This window comes from Hyaena hyaena, unplaced genomic scaffold (genome assembly GCF_003009895.1).
Source record: "Hyaena hyaena isolate Hyena2069 unplaced genomic scaffold, ASM300989v1 scaffold_78, whole genome shotgun sequence".
Classification (NCBI taxonomy): Eukaryota; Metazoa; Chordata; class Mammalia; order Carnivora; family Hyaenidae; genus Hyaena; species Hyaena hyaena.
Genome location: NW_024080710.1, coordinates 3,510,348 through 3,524,415, shown reverse-complemented (window position 1 = coordinate 3,524,415; position 14,068 = coordinate 3,510,348). Strand labels below are relative to the sequence as shown.

At 47.0% G+C, this 14,068-nt stretch overlaps 1 long non-coding RNA gene across 1 annotated transcript; it reads left to right on the top strand.

Moving 5' to 3' along the window:
- Window positions 1–7,924: 7,924 nt before the first annotated feature.
- LOC120232755 lies at window positions 7,925–11,700 on the top strand. The gene is made up of 3 exons (XR_005528640.1): window positions 7,925–8,061; window positions 8,166–8,271; window positions 9,153–11,700. It is a non-coding gene; the product is annotated as an uncharacterized LOC120232755 (long non-coding RNA).
- The last annotated feature ends 2,368 nt before the right edge of the window (window positions 11,701–14,068 follow it).

Below are 14,068 nucleotides of genomic sequence, written 5' to 3'. Positions count from 1 at the left end.
CTGAATGGTATTATCGTTAACTTTGTTGAGTGTACAACGCTAATATGGTTATGTAAAAAAAAAAAAAAAAGACTAAGGTTTTGACGGGTAAAAGCGTTATGAATCTGGGATTTACTTGAAAATAACAGCTACAAATACCAAGGGAGGGAGAATAAAGCCAGCGGGGTGTTTTTCCATTGTTGCATGATGCGTACACAAGAGCTGATTATTCCAGTCTCTCTAATGTTTCTGAAATTTTCCATAATGAAAAGTTTAGAGAATTGAACCAGTGGTTGCCCCTGGGGAGGACATGGAGGTGGGAGATTGATGAGAGAAAAGAGTTAATTTCACACTGCCCTCTTTTGTGGTCTTTGGGTGGGTTTGGTTTTTTTTTTTCTCCGGGTCAATGTATTACCTGTTAAGAAAGTTGGAGATGGTGGGGAGGAGAAGGGGGTGTCTTTTTTTTTTTAAGGCTGCCGTGGGAAAACAGCGTTCTAAATAGTAGCACAATCAGTTCGTGCTGAGAGGTGCATGATTCATCTGGCTTGGATGGCCCAGCTGTTTGGTAGGTGGTTAATGGAGATACACCTGGGAAATTAGGAAACTAATTGCTTCTAGCTAAAAGCCCGCCCCTTCTTCTCAAATGGATGATTTGCTTTGAATGCACCCAGAAGTTAACCAGGTTCCTCCAGTATACCCTGGAAACTCCGAATCATGAAAAGATAGTTCAGATATCCTGCAGCCCTTCCCAATAGAAATTTAAGGTGGATTTTAGCATGACTGAATTGTTTTACTTTTGCCCTCCTGCCTACAAAATGTGTATTCTGACATTGATAATTTCCCAAATATCGTAACAGTACTTTCCCTGGATAAATCAACTTTTGATAGCTTATGTGACTGGAGGTTATAAAGGTCTGTGTATTCTACTATGCGCAGTATGTGCATGACTTGTATTTGGGTCAGTTTTGTCTGCGTTTTTTAATTTTATTTTTTTAAAAGATTTATTTTGAGAGGGAGAGAATGAGTTGGGGAGGGGTAAAAGGGACAGAGAGAGAGAGAGAGAAAATCAATCCCAAGCAGGCTCCGAGTCTGCACGGAGCCTGACTAGGGGCTGGGCTCACCAACCATGAGATCATGACCTGAGCAGAAACCAGGAGGTGGACAGTTAACAGACTGAGCCAACCAGGCATCTCAGTTTTGTCTTTTTTTGTTATTTGTGTATTTATTTTCGAGAGAGAGAGGGAGACCGAATCTGAAGCAGGCTCCAGGCGCTGAGCAGTCAGCACAGAAGCTCCATGTGGGGCTTGAACCCACTAACAGCAAGATAATGAATGATCTGAGCCAAAGTGGGACGCTTAACCAACTGAGCCCCCCTCGCCCCCTCCCCCAGTTCTGTCTTTAAAAAAAAATCCGCATAGGATCTTATTTTATCAGTTTGTTCAGAGATTGCCAGCAGAGGTGCAAGCTGCACTTACTATAATTATTTAGATGACAGAGTAGTGGGTGCTAATTAAGGGGTAATTATCATCAGAGGCAAAGGCTAAGATCAAAAAGCCAAAAGTGGTGCAGAGATGAGACCATTGCAAGATCTTCCTGTGGAAGAGTGCTGTGAACCCTCCTGGACCAAAGGATTCATTTTTTATGGCCTGGTTACTTGGCTGGGTCAGTGACTCCACATGAAACTTCAAGAGAAGAGTTAATTTTTTATAGAAAGAGATAACCGTGGAGCCCATTTAGGGGCGTTTTGTGGGGGAGGTGTGTTACTGGAGCTTAGTAGTGTTAAATTGTTGCTACTCAAAGACTGACCCCTAGTCAGCAGCATGGCATAACCTGAAAGCTTATTGGGGAATGCTGAATCCCTGTCCCCAACTCCACTGAATCCGAATCTGCATTTTTAACAGGTTTCCCCAGGTAATTCCACACATTAAAGGTTGACAAGCCCTGATTTTAAAAGTATACATGTAGCCTTTGACAGAAGTCTTTTTTGTTAAGATGAGGAAGGGAGGAAGAGAACATTTAGAACCTATACTACATCAGGTATGTTGCCAGGCTCTGCATTTGCATCCCTGCCTGTTATCCCTGTTTTACAGGTGAGGAAATTGAGAGGTTGGTATGTGTTCAAGGTATGGTATCTAATAAGGAAACCAAACTTTTTCTTGAACATTGGATACCCATCATTATAGACATTGTTGAATCTAGTAGAAAACGGTACGGAATTTTAAAAGTAAAAGTGTGTGTGTGTATGTGTGTGTGCGCGCGTGCATGTGCATGTGTGTGTGTTTAGTTTGTGGAAGCTTAGTATATTAATACTAAGGAGAACTGTGTTCTTTCTGCTCTCCTGCGCCTCACACTAAAGACGACCTACTCTAGGGCCCCTTCTGGAGGCAGTTCAGACTCTCAGCCTTCAGGCTATACCACTACCTCTACCCTTAACCTCCCTGATTCCAGTGAGGCAAGTGAATACCCTGAAAGCCCCACTCCATTCCAGTGCCATGGCCCTGAGTTCCACGCCAGAGTGATCAATCTAGACTCCAGTATGAGTAACCCCTGGGCAAGCAGCTTTTTGGTTGTTGGTGGTCGTTTTTCTTTGGTTTTCTTAGTTCCCTCAGCTTATACTCCACCACCTGCCTATGCCTATCCCCATCACTCCCCCACCCCCCAGAGTGATTTACTTCATTCAAATCTGCTTACACACACTAGGTAGCAAGTAAGGGCTTTTTTGTTTCCTAGAATGCTTCTATGTCTGATGTCTGGGTTTTTCCCCCCCATTAAATCATATTTATGGCAGAAACTAAAATCATTGATCTGAACCAAGCTTGTACCCTTTTTTTTTTTTTTTAATGTTTATTTTGAGAGAGAGAGAGAGACAGTGCATGAGCAGGGGAGGGGCAGGGAGAGAGGGAGACACAGAATCTGAAGCTGACTCCAGGCTCTGAGCTGACAGCACAGAGCCCGACGCGGGCCTCCAACCCACCAACTGTGAAATCATGACCTGAGCCGAAGTCAGATGCTCAACCAACTGAGCCACCCAGGTGCCCCAGCTTATACCCTTTGATGCTACAGGCTGCCCTCCTGTCTGCTGCCCGGAAGAGGGCAGAATCTCCACCACCTTGAGCTCCATCCACGTAGGTGGACTCCTACTTTCCCTCAGACAAAAAAGAAAATCCTGCAAAGAAAACTAATAGAAGAATCGGTTGTGCCGTTATTGGGTCTTTGCTGCAGATGTGGGAACTGTCAGAACCGGGGCTGCTAAGTAGAGCTGTGTAATCTGTTTCCGTTAATGTAAGATGTATCACAGCTTACAGAATTCAGTTTAGAGAACTTGAAGTCAGAAATTACCAGACCGGTTACAGGAAGTTTTTCCTTGTTTTAGGATGGGGAATAAAGTTATAAATCATACATTTGCATGTTGCGAGTGTGTCACAGTGCCCTACAAAATGGGGGCCAGGCCCTGCCCCTACCTCCCTGACACTCCCCAAACCTTCTGTTCTGCCCACTATGGAAAAAAACTTTTCAATCAATATCCCATGGACCAGCCTGTTTTGTTTATTTTTAATGTTTATTTTTGACAGAAAGACAGAATCCCAAGCAGGCTCCTCGCCGTTGGCACAGAGCCCAAAGCAGGATTCAAAGTCACAAACCATGAGATCGTGACCTAAGCCAAAGTCAAGAGTCAGACACTTGACCAACTGAGCCACCCAGGCGCCCCAACCTATTTTAAATTGTCACACCCTACTCCCAGATGCTATTTCTACTTTCTTTTTCTTCAGGGCATTTATCTCATCTAATATATGTCCTGTTTTTGTGTTTGTTATATATTTGTCTTCCCTATGAAGGAAGAGAGCTTTGTCTCTTTTTCTGCTATATCCCTTGCACATAGAAGAGTGTCTAGCACATAGTAGGTGCTCAATAAATATTTGTTTAATTCCCCCCCCATTTGCTTTCATGTAAGATTGTGTCTTGAAAGTGACTTGAAACTGACAGTGTCGAAAACCTGTAGCTCCATAAATAATTGGGTTTTCCCAAGGGGGAGAGGAGTGCTTTCTGGACCTGCCTTTTGTTCTTGCTTTGGATAGGTTTTCATTCTGAGAACTGAGAAGATGAATACTATTATAATCACAATCACCTTGTTTTCCAATATAATTGGAATATGTTCTCCTGAGATGGTGACATCCTTTGGGGAATAAACTGCTGTCTTGGTAGTTGAAAAGCAAAGCAAGGAAAATTCCCTGGGGACATGTTGCCTGACAGGGATTAGTACCCAGCAACCTCTAAAGGTCTGACTGGCTGCCTGACCCTTGTCTCCAAACAGCCATGGACTCCCCAGGGTCCTCACCCCTAATTTTCTATGATATTCCTCCTCCTCCAACCAAAACCCTCCTGGGGCTTCCTATCACCAAGACTAAAATCCAGAACCCATCCTGTGGCCTGTAAAGCCACGAGCGAGCTGGCCCAGGACTACTAATCCCTTTCCATCTTACCAGGCCTGCTCTGTACTACTAGAACCTGCCAGACCTGCTCCTGCTTAGGGCCTCTCTGCTTGCTGTTCCCTCCACTAGTCCTGGAGATAAGCACATGACTCACTCCTTCACCTCTTTAAGGCCTCCACTCAGGTGTCTCAGTAGTGCCTACCCCAACGTGCTATTTAGGTTAAATCCCTCACCCTGCCAGCCCAGAACTCTATCTCCCCTTTCCCTGTCGTTTTTCTTGTTTTTATACTTTGAGGATATTTTATTGGGCACATACAAATTTAGAATTTTTTTATAACTTCCTGGTGGAATTGAAAGCCTTTTCAGTAATATGGGAGATTAATCAACATCTCCTGAATTTTCCATCCTTCCCGGTACATACACCTTTTGTAATGTGACTTTGCAGCTCCTCCCAGAATCCGGGCTGGCCTGGTAACTTGGGTTGGCCCAAAGAACACGGCAGAAGTGATAGAGGTCTGAGCTTAAGTCTTAAGGAAACTTGAACGCACCCACATTCTCCCTTGGATCCCTGCCTCCGCCGTAAGAACAGGCCTGGGCTAGCCTGCTAAGGGATGTGAAGCCACATGGAAAAGAGCTGAGGTCATCCATGCCAGTCAACAGCCAGCAGACCCCAAGCATGCAAGCCAAGCCAGGATTAGCATAACCACCTACCTGACCTGAGGCTGCCCACAGATGCGTCTGTGAGCCCACCCAGGGCAGACTGCCCGGCTGACCGTAGACTCATGACCAGTAATAAATAGTTCTATGTTAAACATCTGCATGTTGGAGTGGTTTGTTACACAGCATTATTGTGGCAACAGAATTGATGGTTAATGCCTCCTCATTTGGTTCTCACCCTCAGAAAAGCTTTCCTGACTATCCAAGCAAACCAAATCAGCCTCCCAGTCCATAATACCACTGTATTACTTTCTCAGCAACGCATCACTCTCCAAAATGATTTGTTTACTTTTTTGTTCTCTGTCTCCCATACTAGATTGCCAACTACGTGAGGAGAGAGACCTTGTTCATTTTGTCCCCTGCTCTATCCTGTGCACCCAGCATAGTACTGCTATGTCCCACTGCGTGTGTTCAGTGAATGCTGTAAATGTGGCCAATCCAAGTTAAGATGTGCTGAAAATATAAAATACGCACTGGATTTCAAAGGCTTAGGACCAAAAAACAAAAGGATATAAAGTATCTGAATAATTTCTACAGTGATTAAATGTTGAAATGATATTTTAAATATATTAAGTAGAACATCTTACTAAAAATTACATCAGTTTCTTTTTACCTTTTTTAATGTTTATTTTTGAGAGGAGGAGGGGCAAAGAAAGAGGGGGACAAAGGATCAGAAACAGGCTTTGCACTGATAGCAGAGAGCCCTTACATTGGGCTCAAACCCATGAACGGCAGCGAGATCACGGCCCAAGCCAAAGCTGGGCACTTAACCAACTGAGCCACCCAGGTACCCCTCATTTTACCTTTGTTAAAGTGACTACTAGAAAAAAGAAATTTGAGGGGTGCCTGGGTGGTTCAGTTGGTTAAATGTCCTACTTCTGCTCAGGTCATGAGCGCACGGTTCGTGGGTTTGAGCCGCCATGTCAGGCTCTGTGCTGACAGCTCAGAGCCTGGAGCCTGTTTCAGATTCTGTGTCTCCCTCTCTGACCCTCCCCTGCTCATGCTGTCTCTCAGAAATAAAAAACATTTTAAAAAAAATTTTAAAAAGAAAGAAAAAAGAAATTTGTGACCTGTTTTATATTTCTATCAGTACTGATACAGAAGTTCAGTAAATATTTATTGAAGACAAATATTTGCTAAAGGCTTACTGAAAGGAGATATTAAGCCACAAAATGACATGTAAGAACCTTAAATACATATTACTAACAGGAGCCAGTCTGAAAAGTCCATGTACCATATGATGTTCTGGAAAAGACAACACTGTAGCGGTTGGTGGTTGCCAAGGATTTACGGTGAGAAAGCTGGGAACACTGAATAGGTGAAGTGCAGTGGAATTTGGGGGGCAATAAAATGATTTTGTATGATACTGGAATTGTGGGTACATGCTATTATGCATTTGTCAAAACCCATAGAAGTGGACAAGGCAAAGACTGAACCTAATGTCAAGTATGGACTAGTTAATGCATCATATTGGTTCATTGATTGTAGAAAATATACCACACTAATTCAAGACAGTAAACTATGAGGGCAGGGACAGAAGTATATGGGAGCTCTACTATAGCCTCAATTTTCATGTGAACCTAAAACTGTAAAAAAAAAAAAAAAAAAAATGTTTTTTTTAATGAATTCACTCAGGGCACCTGGGTGGCTAAGTCGGTTAACTGTCCAAGACTTGGTTTCAGGTCAGGTCATGATGTCACCGTTTATGAGTTCTAGCCCCATGTCGGGCTCCGCCTGCTTGGGATTCTCTTTCTCTCCCCCTCTCTGTCTGCCCCTCCCCTGCTTTTGATCTCTCTCAAATAAATAAACTTAAAAATGAATTCATCCTTGCACAGCCACCAAAAGGATTAAAAATATAAATTTAACCACTTTCCTGTTTTAAAACAAGTTCGGTGACTTCCCATCACCTACTAGAATAAGTTAACCCACTGCCCGACCCTTGTAGCCCCTTCGGCCTGGAAAGTCCTTCCTGTCCATTTGCAGAACCCAATGAGTTATACACCCTCCCATATAAGTCAAACATCCTCTATTCCTTGTTTCTATAAATTCTAAATTAAAAGTTGATACAGAAAAATGCATATGAAGGTTTGGTCATATTGGAGCTTTGTGCCTCTTTCTAAGCTTGGAAAATGGATATGGAAATGTTGAAAAAAAGTCTGATGGCCACAGGCAGGCTGGGGATTAATCTCCTTGAGATGGAAACAGCGGAAGCAGAAGAAGGCTATTTAATGTCATTGAAGATCTGCTTGGGCTCATCTCCCGGGCAGGAGTCAGTGGGATACCGTGCTGGGAGCAAGATCCATCCCAGCAGCAAGGTGGTGTTAGCTAACTGCCTGCCTCTGGTGATAGGAGACAGGCCACTGGGCTGTCACCTGCTCTGAAAGCCAATCTGCCCCTGACTGTTGCTCACCCAAGCCAGGATACCGGGGTGATTGAGTTTCAGGTATTTTACTTCCAGAGCAGAGGACAGTGTGGTAGTGGTATTTCCCTCTCTACCACCATATAGTGGGGCCTCAGGAGAACAGTGAAACACAGGTGAGCAGGCTTTCAGGTACTGTTTACGATGCAGATCTCCCTACATCTCCTCCTTTTCAGGAATGTTCTAATTTCTTTTTTTTTAATTTCTTTTTTTATGTTTTATTTATTTCTAGGAGAGAGAGAGAGACAGCGTGAGCAGGGGAGGGTCAGAGAGAGAGGGAGTCACAGACTGAAACAGGCTCCAGGCTCTGAGCTGGCAGTCAGCACAGAGCCCGACGCGGGGCTCGAACCCATGAACCGCGAGATCATGACCTAAGCAAAAGTCGGACGCTTAACCGACTAAGCCACCCATGCGCCCCAGGAATGTTCTAATTTCTGACCACTTTGCCAAAGGGAAATTTAAGGTATACTGAGCGAGGATAAATGACTTACTCAAGATCACTCAGCTACTTGACAGGTATCTGTTTTTCTCCAAGGGTCATGGGCATAAAGCATACGCTACCCTGGGTCGTTAACATCACACCAGGTAGAGGAACCCTGTTCTTTTAATGTCCTTTCCAGCCAGAGGTCCATGCGCCCTGGAGGAGTAAGGATATGGTTGAGACCTCAGAGGTGTTTAGAGGAAGAGACCAGGTTGGAGTCAGAATGGACTTGTGCCTGCGGGAAGGTATAACAAGCCAGGGAGATAATGTATCTGTGAACACTGAGGGAAGAAGGGCGGATGGGTGTCTACAAGGCCAGGCTTATTTACCAATATGAGGGCAAAGCACCTTGTCTTAACCAGATGACATACAGTCTCTTCCCACCCTGTCCATTGTGTCCTCTGACAGCATCCAGATGTTATTACTAGGATGGGTGTCAGGGATCCTCTACCATAAGCTGTTCTTCCTCCCTTCTCTCTGTCACTCGGCTGATCCAGGGAATCCACAACTGGCACTTGAGGCAGAGAAAATGCAGGAACTGCCATCTGTAAGAAATGCTTATGAATAACCTGGGCTGGCATTTCTTCAAGTGACATCTCCAGCCTTTGGGTGGGTAGGAGAGCTCCTCAGGGAACCCCCACCTCTCTGTATACCCCCCAGCCTGGCTCACTTGGGCAGCTCTGAAGATTCCCTGGGCTGAGCGGCCTATCCCAGGAGAATGGGAAAGAATTCTTTCCTTTGTGTGACTTGCTTCATTATGTATGAGTGTTACTGGCTCCCAGGGTTGAAAAATGATCATTCCTTTATTGGATTTTCCCAGCTTGAGGCTTTTGGAAGACCAGGCTGTGCCTGGGAGGATTTAGTGGATTAAATAACTCTGAAGTTGGGGAATTGTGGGGACCTGGCTGCATTCCAGGACCACAGTGGTGCCCTGGTCACCTCCACAGCTTCTCCCCAGCACACATGATTCCTGGGCAAGTGGAGTCATAACCTGCACAATTGGGACCCCATATCTAGCAGGGGCACATGCCCCAATTTGCTCTCTCCCTGCAAGGACAAGTAGAGAGTACGTGATGTCCCCATTCTAGGCAGAATCAAGTTGATGGCTTGTGTCATCTCATCCCAGGTTACTGCGTGTGCAGGACTTCGAACGCTGCATAGCAAAGAGTCGGCGCTCCTCCCAAAGTGACCGCGGGCACCATTATCGACGCTAGCAGCTGGGCAGGGCGAGGAACCCGACTTGATAAGATTTTGGCATTAACCCTGACAAACTATCGAATGTGGACCGGGAAACTCACGCCAAGGCTTTTGAAAAGCACCCGCTGTGACACCCTTTGGTGTCCTCTGCCGCCGCAGTAGCCGAGCGTGTTAGGCTCAGCCCGCCCGGCCAGAGGCACCCAACCTGGCGGTGGTCAGGGCTACCCGAGGACACCGGAACCCTAGCGGCGGCTTGGCGGAGGAGCCGCAGGCCGGGTTCCAGCCTACGAGCACCTGGGCGGGGCCTGGGCTCGGCTCCGCCCGAGGGCAACTCGGCGGGTTCTCTACCTGTGACCTGGATTCCTCTGCGCCAGGAGGGGGCGGAAGGCAGCGCCGCCGGGGTCCTCAGCCCGGAGCTTGCAAATAAGGGTCTCTTGATTGGGAAAACTCCAAATCCTGGTATCGGTGCACAAAGCAGCCTTTTTAAAGCGAGCGGCCGGGGCTGTGTAATAATTTACCCGCGTTTGTCTACGCACACCTGCCTCTCTCTTTTAGACCTACAAATGTTTACCCGGTTCCCACCCAAACCAAATGCCGGTTTGTTTATTAACCCCAGAGGTTTCAGCCGGCTTTCAAAGAGACAGATCCGGGCCGAGAAGGAAGCTTCAAAAAATTAACATTTCAAATGAAAGCGCTCCGGAGTTGTGGGGGAGGGGAGCGGAGTGGGGGCGGGTGCCAATGGTTGCTGGTGCCGCGGACTCCGCTTTGCCTGGGGGCGGGAGCCGATATTTACAAGACAGAAGGCGCCGCTCGGAGCTGCCTTTGTTGTGCGGATGACCTCGCGGGCATTTCCGAGACTGATCGATGGCCTGGGGGGACTAAGCCCGGCTGTCCGGCCGCGGCCCCGGGAGCGGATGTGGTGTGAAGAGCCAAGGCCCGTCCAGGAGCTGCACGGGTCCGGAGAACACGTCGGGGACGCTTTCGCCGCAGCGCCCCCGCTCTGCTGTCCCTCCTGGTGCTCGCAAGCGGTTGAGGGACGCACCGTGCAGCAGCAGCAGGGTTGGCCCGTCCACCTCCACCTTCGTTCCTCCTGCCCGCTGAGTCCCATCGGGGTGCGGCCTCTGAAGCTCCAGGAAGGAACTGTGCGTGCGAACCCGCGGCCGGGAGCTGGCCCTAGGCGTCCAAGGCCGCCTGGTGGCGCGTCGCGAGCTGCCATGCCCATTCAGGCACGCTTCGCGCTGTCGCGGCCTTTACAACCAGGTGCACGTTTCCTGGACGTCTCTGCGGCACTCACGTCTCCAGCGGTCACTTAAGCGTTGCATCCTCCGTCCCGCTGAAGCTGTTGTACACAACTGCCTCGGGGCCCGGCGGCTTCTCCGCCCTCAAACCCCTTGGCGACCCCTAACAGAACTCCATGAAATTGAGGTTACACTTATAATTAGCTGTGCACCCTTGGCTTCCCCATGCCTCGGCTTCCCTCGGGACAGGGTCCTGGGTCTCCTCCAGAGAATGAATATTTGCATGCAGGGTCTCCCATACTCACCTCAGGCTGTGCATCCTCTCCTCCGGAATCAGATACTTCCCAGAGGACCTCTGGGATTATGGAAAGGGAATGAGGTGCCAGTTTTGCTAAAACAAGGGCAATTTATACCAGACTCCCCTCCCCCTCCCAAAAGGGTTTTAGGAGGTAGCTCTGAGTTAGTGGCCTCGAGACTTCAGGCTCTGTTGATAAATTGCAAGGTCCAATCCCAGCCAGCTTTTGAGCTTTATCTCGCTCTGCCCAGAAACTGTGGGTCTCCTGACATTGCAGACTCCACAGTAGTCTCAAACTTTGAGGAATGGATGTGCTCTGTTAATTCGGTGCCCTGAAAAATACACGTGATCTCCCCATTTTGTACCTCGCTTTAGGCTCCAGGCGGTAAAATTTGTCCAGGCCCAGGTTTAAGAATCCTGTTCCAGAACCTTTCCAGGCTCCACTTAACCTGCTTAATCCTCCTTTCTCCTGCCAAGCTGGCTTACTTGTTATTCTCTAGCAGGTATCTGGGCCATGCAGCTTCGGTGTTTTTGTGTAACAGGCAGCTGCCTACACGAGTGCCCCCACTTGAAGTTCTTTCCCCACACTCTCCCCCCAAGCCAAGGGTCATCACCCCTCAACTGCTACAGAATTGGTTGAACCTTCTACCTGGAGCCTGCTGTCTCCTAGCCTTTGTCTTCATTGGCTTTGTCTCAGTCCCCATGACTGACACTGCCTGGGACAGGGCATTGACTTCCCTCTTCTGTGTCCCCTCTCCACCCCTGTAGTCCAGCCCACTCTCAGAGTTTATCACGTTGCACTGGTGACTTTAGGACCCATTTGATGACTTCATCTCCAAGATAATCTCCCAAGTGCCTAAGATGGTTCAGAAATCGCCAGAAGACACACAGAATAAATTCTTTTTTTTAAGTTTATTTTTTTTAGTAATCTGTGATATGGGAAAACAAAGGCAAAAGAAAAATAAATTTGCTTACTACTTACAGCCAGTTGACAAGTTCTTGAAATAGAGTGACCTTCCTCCAGGAAATCAGTTGCCTCCATGTTGACACTTTGCTAAGGGCAAAGGGCAATCTTAGCCTGACCCCCCAGAATCCTATGAGTCTACTTTAAACATATAGAAATTCCTTTGGAAGCCTCCTTTATCTCTATCTGCCAAGATGTATCTTGGCAATTATACTCCAAGCATATGGCCTACTGATAAACATTTGAAGAGCCTAGGACCCATTTGATGACTTCACCTCCAAGATAATCTCCCAAATGCTGCTTTGGTGCCACAAAGATGGTTCAGAAATCTCCAGAAAGCACACAGAATAAATTCCTTTTTTCTTTTTTTAAGTTTATTCATTTGAGGGAGAGAGAGAGAGAGGAAGAGAGAGAATCCCAAACAGGCTCCAACTGTCAGCGTGGAGCCTGATGCAGGGCTGGAACTCAAGAACCATGAGATCATGACCTGAGCCAAGATCAAAAGTCAGACACTTAACCAACTGAACCACTCAGGCATCCCCCCTTCTTAAGTTTATTTTTATTTGAGAGAGAGAGAGAGAGCGCGCTAGCAAGCAGGGGTGAGGCAAAGAGAGAGGGAGACAGAATACCAAGCAGTCTCTGCACTGTCAGCACAGAGCCTGATGTGGAGCTCAAACTCATAAACCATGAGATCACAACCTGAGCCAAAATCAAGAGTTGGATGCTTGACTGACTGAGCCACCCAGAATAAATTCATAAGCATCAGAAACTCTGCAGGATTCTTTTGCCTACAAGAAGCAGCATGGCTGGAGAACTATTTGGGGGTATCCCCAACTGAGGTCTCTGCTGATATTCTGTGGGCTGCTCTGAGCTCAGTGTAGTAGAACCACAAACACGTGTTGACAGAGGACTACTGCGGGCCAGGCAGCAGGTAGAGCGTTAGCAGTGTAAGGAGTGTGGGGTCTAGAAGATGTCAGCCCCAGTGTCTGCTCTCAGCACTTCCTGAGCTGCTCTCCCAACTGCATTAGTTTCTCCTTCCTCTGTGAATCTTTCCTTTCCTTTCTTGGGGCATTTACTCCACTATCATTTGTTACTTTTATCAGGGCTCACCAGAGCTAGGCCGGTACCCATCTAAAGGAAGGCCACCAAACAGGTGATAGTCAGGACAGCCTCCCACCCTGACTCTCAAAGGACAGCCAGGAAAGGGACAGGATTCCAAAGTTGGGCACTGGCCAATCTGGGGTGGTTGGGCCTGGGGACTCTAACAGGTGTTTTTAAATTTGGCTTTCTTTTTCTTTTCTTTCTTTCTTCTTCTTCTTCTTCTTCTTCTTCTTCTTCTTCTTCTTCTTCTTCTTCTTCTTCTTCTTAGTGAGCAGGATATAAAAATTATATCTAGCTCTCAGACCTTGGTTTCAAATACCATTCTGCAATTAAAGGAACCAGGAACTCATGGAGAAATGGCTGATTCCAGGACTGGTGCAAGAAATGTGTAAGACTGTGCAACTGAACCAATGTGAGTTCATTGCTGGGTGAGTCAGAAATTGTACCCGTTTGAGTTGTCGCACAAAGAAAACTTTCTGTAAAATATTTATTTAGGGGCGCTTGGGTGGCTCAGTTGGTTGGGCTTCTGACTTCGGCTCAGGTCATGATCTCCTGGTTTGTAAGTTCAAGCCCCAAGTCGGGTTCTGTGCTGACAGCTCAGAGCATGGACCCTGCTTTGGATTCTGTGTCTCCCTCTCTCTCTGCCCCTTGTCTGCTCACAATCTATCTCTCTCTCTGTCTCAAAAATAAACAAACATTAAAATTTTTTTTTTAATGTTTACTTATTTTTGAGACAGAGAGGGAGGAGGGAGGGGCAGAGAAAGAGAGGGAGAGAGGATCTGACGTGGGCTCCACTCTGACAGCACAGAGCCCAACACGGAGCTAAAACTCCCAAAGCACAAGCTCATAACCTGAGCCAACAGTGGACGCTCAACTGACTGAGGCACCCAGGTGCCCCAGAAAATTTTTGCTTGCAGCAAATAAGAAGATCACAGGGAATGGCTTCCAAAGCTGAGACTCCCTGAGCAAGGGTGGGTAAGTTCCTTTTATTTAGGGTTAGGATGAATATTTAGATAGGGAAGTCTTGGGGCACTTGGGTGGCTCAGTCGACTGAGCGTCCGACTTTGGCTCAGGTCATGATCTCAGTTTGTGAGTTCAAGCCCCGCATCAGGCTCTGTGCTGAAAGCTCGGAGCCTGGAACCTGCTCAGATTTGTTGTCTCCTTCTCTCTCTGGCCCTCTCTCACTTGTGCTCTCTCTCTCTCTCTCTCTCTCTCAAAAATAAATAAATGTAAAAAAAAAAAATTAG